Raw genomic sequence first — 14,986 nt, 5'->3', positions numbered from 1 at the left:
CATGTGGGATCTTCCCGGACCAGGGCTAGAACCCATGTCCCCTGCATTGACAGGCGGATTCTTAACCACTGCACCACCAGGAAAGCCCACAAACTCTTAAAATAACAATAAATGAAGAGGGAACACTTCCCAGATCATTGTGTGGGGCCAACATTACCCTGATACAGAAACCAGACAGAGGTATTACAGGAAAAGAATACAATATCCCTCATGAATATAGTTATAAGTAAACCTTAACAGAATTGTAGCAAATTGAATACAGCAATACATAAAAAGGATTATACATCATGACCAACTGGGGTTTGTGCCAGGAGTGCAAGGTTGTTTAACATTCAAAAATTAACTCATGTAATTCAGCATATTTAATAAGAAAAAAAGAGGAAAAACCATATGATTATCTCAACAGATACAGAAAAAAAGCATATAACAAAATTCAACATCCATTCCTGATAAAAACTCCATGCAAACTAGAAACTTCCTTAACCTCAAAATAAAAAGGCATTGGACTTCCCTGGTGGCGCAGTGGTTAAAAATCCACCTGCCAATGCAGGGGACACAGGCTTGAGCCCTGGTCCAGAAAGATCCCACATGCCGCAGAGCAACTAAGCCCATGTGCCACAACTACTGAGCCCGCCTGCCACAACTACTGAAGCCCATGTGCCTAGAGCCTGTGCTCCACAACAAGAGAAGCCACCGCAATGAGAAAACCACACACCACAACGAAGAGTAGCCCCCGCTGGCCGCAACTAGAGAAAGCCCGCATGCAGTAATGAAGACCCAACACAGCCAAAAATAAATAAATAAATAAATAAAAAGAAAAGGCATCTATATAAAATCTTCACCTAACATCATATTTAATGAAAAGACAAGTTCTTTCTTCCTAAGATTGGGAACAGGTAAGAATGCCCACTGTCACCACTTCTGTTAAACATCCTAGACAATGGAATAAAAGAAAAAGAAATAAAAAGCATTTTAACTGGAAAGACAGAAGTAAAATGGTCCCTATTTGTAACTGTCATTATCTTTGTGCAAAAATCTTGAAGGACTACAGAAAAGCTACTCAAACAAATAAGTAAATTTAGAAAGGTGATAGAATAAACAATATAAAAATCCATTGTGTTTCCTTATAGTATAATAAACAATTAGAAAATAAAAAATGCTTAAATCCATTTATAACATTCAAAACCATAAAATACTTATGAATAAATTTGATTAAATATGTATAAGACCTACAGTGACTGCTACAAATCACTGCTGAGAAAAATGAAGAAAGGCAAACACAGACAGAAAGGTAGTCCATGATCGCTGACTGAGGCTCAATATTGTTAAAATTTCTATATTACCCAAGTTGATCTAAGGAGTTAATGCAACCCCAGTCAAAATCGAAGCAGGCTTTTTCGTAGAAGGACTGGTAAGCTGATTTTAAATTTATATGGAAATGCAAAGGCTAGACAACACAATTTTGAAAAGGAAGTACAATTGGAAGTCTCACTATCTGACTTCAGGAATTGCTACACAGCAAGTCATGAATACAGAGTGGTTCTAGGGTCAATGGTGAATAAGCCAAAACAGACCAGAATTGAGCCTGAAACAAAGTCACACAGATTCTCAATTACTTTTCAAACATGATGCCAATAATTCTGTGGAGAAAGGACAGTTTCTTTAACAAATGGCACTGGAACAACTGGCTATCCACACTCAAAACAATAAACCTCAGTTCTTAGCTCTTTCCAGTTAACAGGTAACTCAATATAGATAACAGATCTAAACGTAAAGGCTAAAACCATAATGTTTTCAGAAGAAAACACAGGAGAAAATCTTTATGACTATGGGCGAGGCAAAGTTTCTTATATAGGACACAAAAAGCCTAAACTACTAAAAATAATTGATATAACTGGACTTAAAACTAAAAATATATGCCCTTTGAGAGATACCATTTTTTAATATTTATTTATTTATTTAATTTTTGGCCGCGTCGGGTCTTAGTTGCAATGTGCAGGATCTTTCGTTGCAGCATGCGGGCCTCTCTCTAGTGGTGGTGTGGGCTCCAGAGTGTGTGGGCTCTGCAGCTGTGGCACGCGGGCTTAGCTGCCCTGCGGCATGTGGGATCTTACCTCCCTGACCAGGGATTGAACCTGTGTCCCCTGCATTGGAAGGCGGATTCTTAACCACTGGACCACCAGGGAAGTCCCAAGGAGGTATCATTAATAAAGTAAAAAGGTAAGCCACAGACTGAGAGAAAGTATTTGCAATACAAATATCTAACAAAGAACTTGAATCCAGAATATGTAAAGAACTCTTAGAACTCAAATATATGAAGACAAATAACCCAATTTAAAAGTCATCAGATTTGGGGCTTGCCTGGTGGCACAGTGGTTGAGAATCTGCCTGCCAATGCAGGGGACGCAGGTTTGAGCCCTGGTCCGGGAAGATCCCACATGCCGCTGAGCAACTGGGCCCGTGAGCCACAGCTGCTGAGCCTGCACGTCTGGAGCTTGTGCTCCACAACAAGAGAGGCCGCGATAGTCAGAGGCCCGCGCACCGCAATGAAGAGTGGCCCCCGCTTGCCACAACTAGAGAAAGCCCTCGCACAGAAACGAAGACCCAACACAGCCATAAATTAATTAATTAATTAATTAAAAAAAAAAAACAGCCCCTGTTTCTACATCATAGCCCACCAGGCCTTTCAACTAAGAGTCTGGTAGGTAGTTAGTTAATCTGGTAAGTTAGTTAGTTTCAACTAAGAGTCAGGGTAAGTCCTGAGCATCTCTTTAGGAAAAAAAAAAAAAAAAGTCAGCAGATTTGAACAAAAACGTAAAATAATAAATACAAATAGCTACTAAATACAGGAAAAGATACTCAACTAGAATGTCCATGATCCAGCACAACTCCCACTAGAATAGCTAAAATTAAAAAGACTGACAACAGCAAGTGTTGGCAAGGATGTGAAATAACTGCTCGCACATTAGCAGTAGGGATGTAAAATGATACAGCCACTTTGGAAAACGGTTTGCCAGTTTCTTATGAAGTTAAAGATACACTTACCACACAACCCCACAATTCTACTGTTAAGTAGTTACTCAAGAGAAATGAAAACACCTGTCTGCACCCAGATGTGCATACGAATGAATATAGCATTTTTTATTTTTTATTTTATTTATTTATATTTTTTTGCGGTACGCGGGCCTCTCACTGCTGTGGCCTCTCCCGTTGCGGAGCACAGGCTCCAGAAGCGCAGGCTCAGCGGCCATGGCTCACTGGGCCCAGCCTCTCCGCAGCATGTGGGATCTTCCCGGACCGGGGCTCAAACCCGCGTCCCCTGCATCGGCAGGCGGACTCCCAACCACTGCGCCACCTGGGAAGCCCTATATCTTTTTTATAGTGGTAAAATACACATAACATAAAATCTACTACTTTAACCATTTTAAAGGGTATGCAACCATCACCACTATCTAGTTCCAGAACATTTTCATCAGCTCCAAAGGAAAGCCCGTACATATTAAGCAGTCGCTCCCATTCTCCCCTGCTCCAAGCCCCGGCAACCACTAATCTGCTTTCTGACTCTGGAGATTTGCCTATTCTGGATATTTTGTATAAATGGAATCATGTAACATGTGCACTTTTACGTCTGACTATTTTTACTTAGCATAATGTTTTCAAGGGTCATCCATGTTGCAGCACGCATCAGTACTTCATTCCTTTTCCAGCTAAGTAATATTCCATTGTCTAGAGGGACCACATTTATTTATTCATTCATCCACTAATAGGCATTTGGGTTGGTTCCCAAATTGTGAACAGTGCTGCTATGAACAGTGGTAAACAAGTTTTTGTTTGAATATCTATTTTCAATTCTTTTGGGTATTTACCCAGGAGTAGAATTGCTGGGTCATATGACAGTTCTATATTTAACTTTTGGAGGAATCTCTGTTTTCCAAAGTTGCTCTACCATTTTACATTCTCAAAGCAATGTATGAAATTTATAATTTCTCCGTACGCTCACCAACACTTATTATTTCCCTTTTTTTTGATAAAAACCATTCTGGTGAGACGGAAGTGGTATCTCACTGAGGTTTGGATTTGCACTGCCCTAGTGACTAATGACGCTGAGCATCTTTTCATGTGCTTATTTGTCATTTGTCCACCTTCTTTGGAGATATAATACGTTCGCTCATGTTTCAACTGGTTGTTTTTCCTTTTGTGTTGAGTTGTAGCTCACAGCACTTTTATTCACAACAACCTCGAACAGGGAGCAATCCAAACATCCACCAACAGGTGAATTAACTAATAAACCATGGTACACCCACGTGTACCAAATTTCAAAAACATGCCAAGGGAAAGAAGCTAGACACAGAGTCTACAATACATGCTTCCATTTTGAAACTCTTAAAGAAACAAATCTCATAATAGTCTAATTTCGGCAGATCAGTGATTGCTTGGGTGGAGGGCTGACTGCAAAGAGGCAACAGGAAATTTGGGGAGGGCTCACAAGCTAAACAATCTCTGTTGCAACTGCTCAACTCCGGCTGACAGTGGCCAGGGATGGTGTGGGTGCATGAATGTGTGAGGTGCACTTGACCTGCAGGCCAGAGTTCACCCACTCCTGGCAGTTGCATAACTGTGTACCTTTGTCAAAACTCACTGAACAGGGTACTTAAAACAGTACCTTTTACTGTACGTAAATTATGCCTCAATAATACTGGTTAACGAAACATTGTTTCTACAGGCAAACACCCCAAGTCTAATGGACATCCAGAGTGAGGCCCACAGCCCTGCCTCTGTCCTCCTGTCTGCCCTCCAGAGTGCAGCCCACAAGGGCAGGCTGTGCTTAGCCCAGCCTTGGGTGGCCTATTAAAACCAGAGCTTCTGATTCAGGGGGTCTGGGGTAGAGGTGAAAACCTGCACTTGTGGCAAGTTCGGGGGATGTGATGCCGCTGGCATAGGAACCACTCCTGCAGATGGGTTCTCTCTCTCATTCACGTAGCGTTCAGTGGATATGGAATTAAGGCAGTGTTGCAGGTAACACGCAGGTCCTCGCTAGTGAATGGGGCCTATATATAGGAAATGCCAGGCTAACATCAGGAGGGAAATGCTCACATTCTGGCTGTGAGGACACAGCCCCACTTTCAGCCTTGTTTCTGGCCAGGCCCATCAGGCCAGTGGACCTGGCCTCCCTTCGCCCTTCTCCTGCCCCGCACAGGTGTCCTCTCAGCCAGGAGGGCATCCACCCCTTGCCCAGGAGCCTAGCAAACTCAGCTCTCCAGGCCTTCTGTGCTCACCACCCAAGAGCGCTCCATCGCCCCTGGGCACCCACTGCGGTACTCAGAGGCTCTGCTGTCACAAACTTCCATAACCATTCTCTGAGGCCCTGGCTCCTCTCCCCTGTCTGCATACCTCAGGGCCAAGCAGAGGGGCAGTGCACACTAGAGCCAATGAAAGTTTGCTTGCGGGGGAACAGCTGGCCTCCCATCTGTCCCTATCAGACGACTTGGGCAAGGGCCCCACCCCACTTTCTTCATCAGTCTTCCCCTCTACTCCGTCCTTCCCTTCAGGACAGAAACCTGAAACATAAGCCTTCTCTCAAATCCTTATGCCCATCAGCTCCTCCCCATTTGTCAGCGCCCCCTTCACAGCAAAATTCTCGAAAAAGTTACCGACTCTTGCTGTCCTGAGCTCTCCTTCTCCCCCTTTCCTGGCCCACCGCACCCCTATACCTCTCATCGGGACACTGATGACCTCCATGTTGCTAAGGTCAATTCTCCAAGGATAATTCTCAGTCCTCGCCTAACTGGACTCCTTGGCCAGGCAGCCACTCCTCCCCATGCATGATCTGCCCATGGCCCTGGATGCCCCTGACACCTCTGGCTTTCTCCTGCCCTGATAGCACTCCTTCTTGGTCCCTTGACTTTGGACCTCTCCTCTCCTCCATCCATCCAACTCTCCTGCCATCTTGTGCTGACTTAGCTTTAAAAATCACACCTGTGTTCCGGCAGTAGCCAGGTTGATTGCCGGGCCCAGGCCACTCCCCCAAACTCCAGCCTCACTTGCCTGAAAAGCCCCTCACCACCAGCACATGGACAGCAACGGAGCTCACAGGTACCATCTGGAGAGCCAGCAACCCTCCCGAATTCCCCACAACTGCTCTGCCCACAGACAGTCCATCTCAGGATGATGCCCACTCCACCCTTCAGGTTGCCTGAACCAAGAATCTCGAGGTCACCTTGCACTCCTCTATTGCTCCAATCATCCTGTTGGCTCCATCTTCACAACATACCAGAATCTAGCCAAACCTACCACCTGCATGGGGCTGCTCCTGCGCTCCAGCCTCACCCGCCCCCTGGTCTTGCTACAGTGTGCTGGGATGTCCCCCTGGGTCACTCCTCACCTCCTCCATCAGCCCACCAAGCCACCTAATTTCAAATCTCAAACTCCCCCAAACTGCTGTCTCCCTTGAGCACCTGGACCCCACAATAGCACTATGGCCCCGATGCATGACATTCTGACTTATTTCTTCTCCTTAGCCTTCCATCACCCGCTACTTGACCATAAGTGCCAAGTTGGCAGAGCCTTCTGTCTCTTGGTTTCTTGCTGCAACTGGAGCTCAATAAACATTTGCTGGGGGAAATGGTGAGACTCCATGAAGTGGACAAATCTGCGAGTTGAAAGGGGGCTTAAAGGTATCTAATTCCTTCACCTCAAGAAAGATGAATGATGGGACCTCACCTACAAAGGACACAGACCTCCTGTGTGCCCTGAATGCCCAGACAGCACAGCTCTACTTGGGCAGGATCCCTAAGGCCTCTGGGAAGCACTAAGATGCAAGGAACACGTCTGATCTCAATGGGAAAATGGGCTGTGTATTTACAGCCCGTTCTGATGGCAGGCGGCTCACGGCCACACAGACAAGACCCCAGGCTCAGAGCAGAGCCACCCTGCTGCAGGCCTGGCTGTGCTCTCCCACAGCCACGGAAAATACTAGTAAACAACAACAACAAACAAAACTCCCTAACACACGGTGAGAACAAAGTGGGGTCCAGCTGAGGCCCTTATTCAGGGCAGGCCCCCAGGAACATAGTGTCCTTGCAAACAAAATCAAAACACGCATCAGAGCCAAACAACACCCAAACACTAGATCAAAGCAGATTACATTCTGGTGCTTAAGCAACTCAAATTTCTTGCAATAGGACAGGAAAATAGAAAAAAAAAAAAAAACTTAGGATCCCAGAAAACTTGTACTTTTTTACTTTGTGGATATAGGATTTTTATGCTTTTTTGTTGGTATAAGATTAAAGTGACTTAACATACCCTCTACTAAAAGAAAAAACAGCAACTGCTAAAAATGTGTGGGACAGCCCCACAGTGGCAGGTCATCCAACTAGCAGTGGAAATCCACCCACGAAGGCCCTGGACCGTCTTTGCTTTTGTTTCTGGGCCAAGTGCCATGGAAGGGAAGGTGGTTCTCCATTTAAAACAGGACTGTGGTGGGTCTGAGCTGAGGGCTTTCCCCATCCCACGGCCCAGGACCAGGATGGTCCCTCAGCTTACTGCCCCCATTGAGAGATGATGTTGCTGTTTAATTTTCAGGGTTTGGGTCTTGTCTCCGCTATTGCCGAGGGTATCAATGTCTCTTTTTCATGGCCCACAGATCACATACTCAGAGCATCAGTGACTATCGATTCATTGAATGCCTCATTTAAGCCACATCATCCGTTATTAAGTTGTGTAGGAACATGAATTCCTACAAGTCAAATCCATTTAGAATTTAGATTTAGAAATTTAATATTTAAAATAGGCTATTCTATTCCCTAATGGAGACCCCTTCTTAAAAATACATTTTATCATTACAAAAATAATCCCACTGTAAAAGAAACAAACCACACAGAAGTACATGGGGTTGAAAGGACAGGTTCCCCTTGCTCCTCCCGCCCTCCCCCTTCTCAACCCTCCCTCAACACACAAGCACACACACTCACATGCACACACACATCCTTCCCTCCCACCCCTGTTGCTAGCTGGACAGTCACTCTTGCTTGGAGCTATGTCCTTAGAGCCTGGAGCAGTGCCTGTCCCACTCATCCACAGTGGCACTCCATCATCATCTATTCAATACACAGCGTCTGTCCTTCCAGGTGCTTCTACACCTTATTACCTACACATGCATAAAAGGAGTCATTCCATACAGTCTACACTAAGGAGCAGTGTTTTCACTTAATACACAGGCACTTCTTTTAAAGTAACCCTCAACTATTTCATGAAGTGAAGGATCCTATGGCATTCTGGGGTGGGGGGGAATGGGATTCTTAGATTATTAACTTTTTTACGGTAAAGAATTTCAAAAATACACAGAAGTGGCCTGAACAGAATAACAAACTCTCAGGTATGGTCACCCAGAGCCAACAACCATCTAACCATGGACAATCCTGCCCCTCCACCACCCCACCCCACCCCAACCCGTGCTGAGATCTGAAACAGATCTCAAATGCTGTATCATTTCCTCTGAAAATAACTCCAGTATCTATCACTAAAGGCTAAAGATTGCTTCAACGTAACCTCAATGCTGTTTCTAAGGAATATAATTATCCTTTAAAATCATCATTCACTCAACAAATGTCCAACTGTCTCATAAATACCATAATTTTTGAAAGGAGTGATTCTTGGGTCAAGAATCACTTTCACGCAGTCTCTACTTTCATAGACAGCATCTTGAGACTATCACAGCAAATAAGGGACCATGTCCCAGTGGAGGATCACAAGGCACGCTGGAAGGCAGTTATGGGGGAACGACACCTGGGCTGCTGTGATGCCTGGCCCAGGTACTACCCTGCCAGGTAAACGTTCATGCACTCGGGAAGGGTCAGGCAGCTGGAAAGTGAGCCACTCCAAGGAATTGGGATGAGCCAATTTGCCTATCCCAAAGGTCACCTTAGTTGACGTACCGAAAAACGCCATCCCAGCTCCAGGCGAGGCCCACTTACACACTGTCTCCACTTGACTGAATCAACAGTTATTTCCTCTTAATAAATCTCCACTTCCCCACATCACCTCTTGACAGCAGGCAGGCTGAAATGGCCATGAGTTGTGCTGAGTGAGTCTCCAGTACAGAGGAGCCTGCCCAACCGGCCTGCTCTCGGGTGACGCCCCGCGACATCCTCAAGTGGCCACGGGCCCTAGTGGCACGGGTGGAGCTGGGGAGGCTGCACCTGCCAAGCCCCAGGAAGGACGGTAGTCTTTCTTCCAGCAACCACCCTCAACAGTCAACTGATGGCAAGTTCATTTGTATATTTTTACATGGCCAGCTTCACCCCACAGCACCCTGCAGGCCTGGACAGTTACCTGGCCACTGCTATCACTCTCAGAAGAGCCTGGGCATGGGGGACTGGGGGCACTGGGAAGCACCACCTGCCACATCACCTTCCCAGGAGTTCTTTTGATCAAACAAATTCTTAGCATGAGGGGAAGGTTGCTGTTAATTATGGAACAATCAGAAAGCCAATTCATTTACACAGCAGCAGGGGCCTAACCCAGGGACACTGGGGACTCCTGCTGGTGGGGAGGGAACATGGGTCCAAACTGCCAACCCAAGAGCTCTGGCCCCAGGCTCATCAGACAGAACAAGGGGTTAGGAAGAGGCTCCTGGCCACCATCCCGGCCGAACCCCCCCTCCCCCCACCAGAAATGGAACCCAGAGGGAGGGGAGGGAAGCCTGGGCCTGTCCATGCTCAGTGTGGGAGAGGCAGGCTCCCTCTAGAAGCACAGAGGACCAGCAAGAAAACCATTGATCTCTGCAACACATTATTGATTTTGCTATGTGCTGGCACCAGTGGATGGTCCTCCCCCCTCACTCAGAGCCAGCCATTAGCATGCACTCCCAAGCACTGGCCTAGACATCCCTGCCTGGTGTGGGGAAGGCACTTGAGATGAAACCCGCCTTGGCTGACCCACAGGGAACAGACCACGAGTGAATCATTAAGGAGTCATTAAGGTCATCTCCCTGCCCCCAGACCCACTGGACAGCTGTGTGGTGTGGCGTTGCCCCCTACTCCTGAGCCGGGGTGGATGCACCATCTGCCGGGACCCTGAGCAAGCCTGCCAGAGCACCCCGGTTACCAGTGGAGGGTCTCTGAAAGGTTGTATTTTCCAACAATCAAAGGGAGTCAGTTCCCATGTCAGCTCGGGGTCCTGTAACATGGTGAAAGAGTGGAACTGGGCAGGGCTGCCTCTCAGTGCCAGCAATTAGTTTTATTTCTTTATTTGGTTTACCTGCTGGTTGTATTACAAACACTTTTTTGTTCAATCTGAAGGTCCAGCCTCTTGGGGGGGACAGTCCTTGTCCACAGAAATACCCCAGCGTGTCCCTCACCATCTCCTCATTCTTGTAGGTTTTATCCCTGGTGCCTGGAGTACTCAGAGCAGGCCTGCTTTATTTTTCTTTATTCTTGCAGACGTTATGCACAGACACCAACGGTTCAAGTGACAATCGGGGCATTATCTCTACCAGAATCCTGGCCTCAGCACTGGCTGAGGCAGTCTGTTTCTGGGACACAGTAAACATTCCCAAATAACGGCCCTCAGGCAGCCAGAAGGCAGGCCGCAGGCCTGGGGCAGATATGAGGTGACAGGTCACCAATGTCACTTTACCCCTTGGAAAGGAAACTTCCGCTCAGTGGCGCCTAGTGGATTTGAATAGACTCAGAACAGGGGAGCCAGGCACTTGGCCACAGTCACCAAGTCCTAGATGTGCTTAACATAAAGGGAGGTTTTCAAATCAAAAGCAGAACAACTTCGCATGGCAAACGCTCCAGAAAGCAGGTCCCTGCCCTTGACAATGAGGCCTAGGCCTCATTTTCGGTGAACTGCTCACCTCCAGACTCCCATGCACCCCACCTCCAATACTAAATCAAATAAACGAAGAGGATCACCACGACCCAACTCTCTTTTCCATGTTTGTATTGGCAAAACCCCAGTGGATTCAGCCTCCTGCAGCTCACCAAGCGGCTGCAACAGGTGCAGCCCTGAGCTAAGGCTGCTGATTCTCCTTGGCTGTTCTAGAATCACGCAGCCAAAACCCTAAAGGAAGCCGAGGCCTGCAGCATTCATCACCAGGGCCCCGACCTGCCCCACCTGTCTGAGTGCGCGGCTCCGGGTCCAGCGCCCAGGATCCGCGGCCTCGGAGACAGAAATAGAAGCCGCGGGGCCTGGCCAGGCCCGAATGGCCAGAGTGGGGCGGGGGCCGGGAGAACAGGATCGGCGGGCCTGGCCGAACGCACCGCCCCCGCCCCTGGGCAGGGTTGGCCACGCGCCCCGAGCCCCCAGCGCCGCCGAGCCACCTGCGCGCCGGGGCAGGGAAGGAGCCAAGCAGGGGAGGGGTCCTGGGGGTCCAGGGTGGAGACTCCGGGAGGGGTCCGGGGAGGAGTCAGGGAGCTCCGGGAACGGGACTCCGTGAGGGTCCGGGGGTCCGGGGAGGAGTCACGGGGCTTCGGGTCGGGGGCTCCGGGAGGGCTCTGGGGACCGGCCCGGGGAGGGTCTCGCCGCCCCCACGCACCTGCCCGGCCCGCGCCCTCCCTCTGCCCAACGGCCCTTACCTGGCGTGGTGCGTCCTGGCCGCGCGGACCAGAGGTGCCCAGCCCAGAGAGCGCGGGCGTAGGAATGATGGCGGCGGCGGCGGCGGCGGAGGCGGCCGGCTCTCAGGCCCGGCGCGGAGGGGCGACGCGGCCAGGCTGCGCGGGGATGCTGCGGCGCGCGAGGGCGCGGAGGCCGGCGCGGGAGGGAGGGCATGGGGTGGTGCGCAGGCCCCTCCTCTGCTCCCCTCCTCCCCTTCCCGCCTCCTCTCTCGTCCCTCCCCCTCTCCCCTGCCTCCTCCTACTCCCCGCCCGGCTCTCCGCCCTCTTCCTCTCTCCCCTAGCCTCTCCGTCCCTCCCCTTTTCCCTCCCCTTTCTTCACCTTCCTCTACTCCTCCCTGCCCCCCTCCCCCGCTGGCCCGTACCACCTCCCACCTACACACTTTCCCTCTGTCCTCTTCCCTCCCCATCTCCCACCTTCGTCTCCTATCCCCCAGGCTCCCAGAGGCTAACCCCTGCCCTGGCCAGTTCTCTGCTGGGTCCAACACAGGTTATGGTGAAGTGCCCAGTTACCCCCTCCTCACCACCTGCTAATGGAGCAGCTTGCCCCATCTGGGAGCCTGACCTGACCCCACCCTTTCCAGGCCCCGCCAAATCTCCAAGGTTTCTCCCGCAGGGCCTGGTGCAGCTGTGTTGGGGACCTGCACACTGTGTGGACAAAGCATGTGGGCTCCCAGGACACTTGCTCCTTTGCTTCCAAGCAAATCTGATTTGTATAAGAATACTCCAAACCAAACCTCCTGCTATTTTTCCAGGGTGAAGCAGGCTGGTACCAATCTAGGATTTGCTGCAGCCCTTCTGTTTGCCCCCATGCCAACTGTTTGTTTTGTGTTCAACATTTGCTATACCCCTGGTGACACACATTTATACTAACCCACAGGTTTGAGGACCTAGGTACCCTCCGAAGACTTCTCCAAACCTTTCTGCCCTGGAGAAAGAAGTGACAGGTCTGGAAGGTGGCTGGCCTGGCCAGTAGGCCTGCTGAGGGATGCTGTCCAGAGAAGGGGGTACAGTTCCCAATGAATGAGCCAGGATTTCCCCATGAGTAGGAGTCAGGGAGCTCTGTCGCGAGGCCTGGCCATAGATCTCCAGGCTGCAGGCACACTCCCAGGGCACCTGAGGCCGCTTTCCTGATACCTCCAAGCCACTGAGAGCCAGGGTGAGAGTTTTAAAATGAAGCCATTCCTAAATGATCAGTAGTAGGCCCGAGAGCCTCACTCCCTTCAGGGGCCAGTTGCCTTTCCATGCTGACATTCCAAGAGGCAGGCCTTAGGGCCAGTACACTGACACAGGGCCAGCAAAACTAAGATGGTGAAGCTAGTGCCAAGGGTGCAGGTAGGGGTTGCCAGGAGCTCACCCCCTTACCCTCTGTAGGTAGAGATCATGACCTGGAATCTGGAATCTGATAGACTCCGGTTTGAGTCCTGGCTCTGATGCTTCCAGGGTGACCCTGTGAGCCCTGTCCCACCCTTCCCAAGGTGAGGATTTCTCCAAGGGTTGCTGAGCACGGAGGAGAGAATCTTGGGTAAAGCCCCCAGGACCATGTGGCCCACATTCATCGTTGGCTACTCTTATGAGAAAGACATGGGGGAGATGTCCCTTCCAAGCTGTCTTCCAGTGGGAGAAGTCTGTGAATCTGTGTTCACCATCTAATTTGGAGTAAAACTTAATGGGAAGAGATTAGGGCAGGGCTGTTTTAACAGCATCCTAGGCCCCAAGAAGGGACCCGTTCTTTGGATCGGTAAAAGCCAGTATTGCAGAGCTGGGGCAGGGTGGGGGTACTCTCCTGTGCTCTTCACTAGTGTGACTCATCCAGAACACGGTGCCCTTGCTTGGGGTCTAAGGACGGCCACCAGCAGGCTGTAGGAGTTGTTGGTAATACGGATGGAATTAGTTGACACATGGGGAGCCTTCAGTCTGGAAGATCCATGTGTGGAGCACAAGATGGTGGAATCCAAATATTTGCAAAGCTGTCCGGGAAGAAGGATTACCCTGCGGGGTTATGAAGGGCAGAACGAGGACAGATGGGTGGAAATTAGATTAGAGAGTCGATTTCCTCCCACTTGTGAGTGCTTCCTGGCAGATCTGCCTGCCAGAGGAGCATGTCCTGCAGGGCCAGCGTCTAGACAGGTTCTGGGACCACCACGGTAAACTGCTGGAGGGGACCTGCAGAAGGGCTGACCCCTGGAACCTCTCCCAGCTGTTAGACCATGCCACGCTGTCTTTAATAAGGCAACTGCACCCCTGCCTGCTCCCTCTGCAGACAAAGCAAAGGTTGGCCAGGCAAAGAAGAGACTGAGCACTCCTGACACGGAGCCCATGCTTCCGGCTTCAGCACCTTCGACAATCAAAATAAACCTCTCTTGGCCTGTTTCCTCATTTGGATAAAGGAGATAGGGGTGGATTCAATGAGATGACAGCACTTTCCCACCACCCAGCACCTGGGAGGGACTCATCCGGATCACACAAACTGACCCAGTTTGTCTTTTCGTTCTTGTTGATGTTTTACATTCTATTATGGGACATTTTAAACTCCTTCAGAAGAATAACGAAAGGAACCCTGTGGACAGGGATGGTAATCTTGTGTCACTTTTGACCCACTCCCTGCCCCCCTCCAATACTAAACTGAAACACATCAAAGACATCCTCTCCACCAATTTGTCTTCCAGCTTCCCCAGAAATGCCAAATGTTTGGATACTTAGGTCATGTTCTGTGAAGTCTCTCTACATTTCCTGTCAGAACCTTGATGCATCTCTGTGTGGATGAGCACAGTGACTGCCTAGATGATATTTAAATCCCACATGAAAAGAAACTCTGTGTCAGTTTACAGGGCACCACTACACTGGGCTTCCACCATGGCCAAGGGACATGAGGAGAAACACCCATTTCTCCACCTCTGCTCCTCTGTGGGCAGTGGAACTTGTGTGTGGTTGGTTGGGAGCAGTTTTAAAGACCGCCAACACGGTGAGTATTTGAGCAAAGGAGGAAATGTTTTCTAGAAGAGCTGGCCCTATGCATTTTACCTGCAGCTAAGGGTACAGCCCCAGAGCCCAAGCCTGTGAGCAAGGGCTTAGCACGTGGGCTGCCAAAGCAAAGGGCTGTGGCCCCGAGAGAAACGGGCCCTGGGGGCTGAGGTGATGTCTGGGTAACCTCTGCCCACTTGCTTCCAGGTCCAGGGTAATGTCTTTTCTTTTGTTTTTTTTAACACCAAAAGTTATTTACTTATTTACTTTTTCAGTTTTACCACCAAGGAGTAATCTCTCTTAAACATTTATGTCCTTTTATCCCCTCACATATCTGAACTATTTTTTTTTATTGAGGTGTAGTTGATTTACAATGTAGGGTTAATTTCTGCTGTACCGCAAAGTGA

General features: G+C 49.4%; 1 protein-coding gene across 2 annotated transcripts in view; it reads right to left on the bottom strand.

Moving 5' to 3' along the window:
• Positions 1 to 11,762, bottom strand: part of SEMA4D (semaphorin 4D) — a 118,788-nt gene extending 107,026 nt beyond the window's left edge. For both annotated transcript variants that reach the window (XM_033429612.2, XM_012533359.3), the window contains exon 1: positions 11,580 to 11,762. The gene's annotated coding sequence lies outside the window, so the exon portion shown is untranslated. The remainder of the gene's footprint in view (positions 1 to 11,579) is intronic.
• Between the last annotated feature and the right edge of the window lie 3,224 nt (positions 11,763 to 14,986).

Source organism: Orcinus orca, chromosome 6 (assembly GCF_937001465.1).
Source record: "Orcinus orca chromosome 6, mOrcOrc1.1, whole genome shotgun sequence".
Classification (NCBI taxonomy): Eukaryota; Metazoa; Chordata; class Mammalia; order Artiodactyla; family Delphinidae; genus Orcinus; species Orcinus orca.
This window is presented reverse-complemented; position numbering and strand designations above follow the sequence as displayed.